The following is a 2,898-nucleotide window of genomic DNA, read 5'->3' as shown; positions in this document are numbered from 1 at the left end:
TATATGTCACTATTTAAAAAACATTATGCAAAATATTTAATTTACTATACAATTTATAATATAAACTGTATATATAAAACAATTGAAAAACCCTAACTAAAAGAATGGGCCTTTAGCACCGGCCCATAGTGGGAACCGGTGCTAAAGGGTCCTAGGCGGGCTCGGGCGGGGTCCTGAAATTTTCAGGACCCTTTAGCACCGGTTCCCACTATGGGCCGGTGCTAAAGGCCCATTTTTTTAGTTTAGGGTTTTTCAATTGTTTTATATATACAGTTTATATTATAAATTGTATAGTAAATTAAATATTTTGCATAATGTTTTTTAAATAGTGACATATATTGTAATTTGTTTTAATGTACACATGAAAATTTTTAAACTTAAATATCTTATTGTATTTTTATAATTTACAATGATTTTGTAAGAAATGTTTAGTATTTTGTTAATGCAAAAATATATTATTCCAATAAATTTACAAAAACTATATCCAATGAACTGGAAATTTATTTTCACATCATATTGACGTAAAACTTTTTATTTTTGTTATTTATTACTAGGAATGCTACTTGGGTATAATTTTCATCAAATAAAAAATCATATAAAAATATATATCTTGATGAACACACCCTTTGACCGAACCCTAGATTGTCCCAAATGGAAAAGTCATGAATACAAAGTTTGCTACACTCATCAAGTTCTACATTTTGTCTAATGGTCAACTTTTCATTTGGAAAAGTTTGAACCACTGAATTTTGAATTTTCATAGAACTCATAGCCACGCAGCGGTTTCGGAACCCTACATGGTCTCGAATGGAAAAGTCATGAATACCAATATTGTTCCACTCATCAAAATCTACATTTCATATATAGACCATTTTTGCATTTGACAAAGTTTTGGGAAGGTGTAGTTGAAAATCCACAATTGACACATATAGTCATGACAAATTTTGCATTTGATGATCTCTAACAATTGGAAAAGTCATGAATACAAAGTCATGAATACAAAGTTTGTTACACACATCAAAATTCACAATTCTCAAATATAGTTTCATACAAAGTCAAGCCGACACAACAGTGAACTTCTTTTTGACGTATGACCCTTGGTTATGATCCTGCCGTAACCATGGAGTATCCTCATTGTTTAACAGAATGCTTGGGTCTTTGTTGACTATGAAGGGCGGAATTCGATCATCCCTTTCGTAATCGCCTGACATGTCTGACTTGTCCTCAATTCCGACAATGTTTCTTTTCCCAGAAAGGACAATGTGGCGCTTTGGCTCATTGATGATTGAGTGGTCATCATTTTTTCCTCTCTTTGGTTTCGTAGACATATCTTTGACATAGAACACCTGACTCACGTCTGCAGCAAGGACGAATGGTTCGTCTTTGAACCCACTATTGTTAAGGTCCACGGTTGTCATCCCATACTCCTTGTCGACTGTTACCCCACCTCCGGTCATCTTCACCCATTGGCACCGGAACAAAGGAACTTTAAAATTAGCTGCATAGACTAGTTCCCATATGTCTTCTATGCGTCCATAATATGTTTGTCTGTTCCCATTTGGATCCGTGGCATCCACGCGTACACCACTATTTTGGTTGGTGCTCCTTTTATCTTGGCCAACTGTGTAAAATGTGTTACCATTTATCTCGTACCCTTTGTATGTGAGGACATGCCATGATGGTTGCCTGGCCAACAAATAAAGCTGCTCATCAATGTTTTCATCACCTTGACATTTTTTGCGCAACCAATCGCCAAAAGTTTCCATGTGCTGACGCATTATCCAAGCTTCATTCTTCCCGGGCCACTGGGACCGTAGGTAATCTTTGTGTACCTCAACATATGGTTCCACCAATGAGGAGTTCTGGAGAACTGTGTAGTGTGCTTTATTGAAGTAATCGTTTCCCGTACCAATATATGTTTTCTTCCCAAGTGTTCCCTTTCCGCTGAGTCTGCCCTCGTGTCGAGATTCAGGAATGCCAATTGGGTCAAGGTCTGGAATAAAGTCAACACAGAACTCTATGACCTCCTCTGTTCCGTAGCCCTTGGCAATGCTTCCTTCTGGCCGGGAACGACTATGGACATATTTCTTTAGGACACCCATGAATCTCTCGAAGGGGAACATGTTGTGTAGGAACACAGGACCGAGAATACGAATCTCTTTGACCAGATGAACTAGGAGGTGTGTCATGATATCGAAGAAGGATGGAGGGAACACCAACTCAAAGCTGACGAGACATTGAACGACATCATTCTGCAGAGTAGCTAGTTGCTCTGGATTGATAGCTTTACGGTGGCTAGACGTACGTGTGGAGGTAGAATTCCTCTTAAAACGACCGGCAGCAATTGCGTCATTAGAACGTGACAGTCATGGGACTTCAAGTTCAGGAATTTCTTCTCTGGCACATTAATTATTCCCTTGATATTGGAGGAGAATCCAGATGGGACCTTGATGCTGCTAAGACATTCAAACATGCTTTCCTTCTCTTCTTTGCTCAGAGTGTAGCTAGCAGGGCTTAAGTAATGACGTCCATCATCTGTCTTTTCTGGATGCAGGTTGTCTCGTTCTTTCATGCGCTGCAAGTCTTGTTGTGCTTCAAGTGAATCCTTAGACTTCCCGTAGACACCCATGAATCCGAGCAAGTTCACACAAAGATTCTTTGTCAGGTGCATCACGTCGATCGCGTTGCGGACCTCTAGGACATTCCAGTAAGGTAGCTCCCAAAATATGGATTTCTTCTTCCACATGGGTACGTGTCCCTTAGCATCCTTGGGAATAGGTTCGCTGCCTCGTCCCTTTCCAAATACCACTTTTATATCCTTGACCATTTCGAGTACATCATCCCCGGTTCGATTGAGAGGTTTGGTCCGGTGGTCTGCCTTGCCTTTAAAATGCTTGC

Source organism: Sorghum bicolor, chromosome 5 (assembly GCF_000003195.3).
Source record: "Sorghum bicolor cultivar BTx623 chromosome 5, Sorghum_bicolor_NCBIv3, whole genome shotgun sequence".
Lineage (NCBI taxonomy): Eukaryota > Viridiplantae > Streptophyta > Magnoliopsida > Poales > Poaceae > Sorghum > Sorghum bicolor.
The sequence above is the reverse complement of the archived record's forward strand: the minus strand, read 5'-3'. Positions refer to the sequence as shown.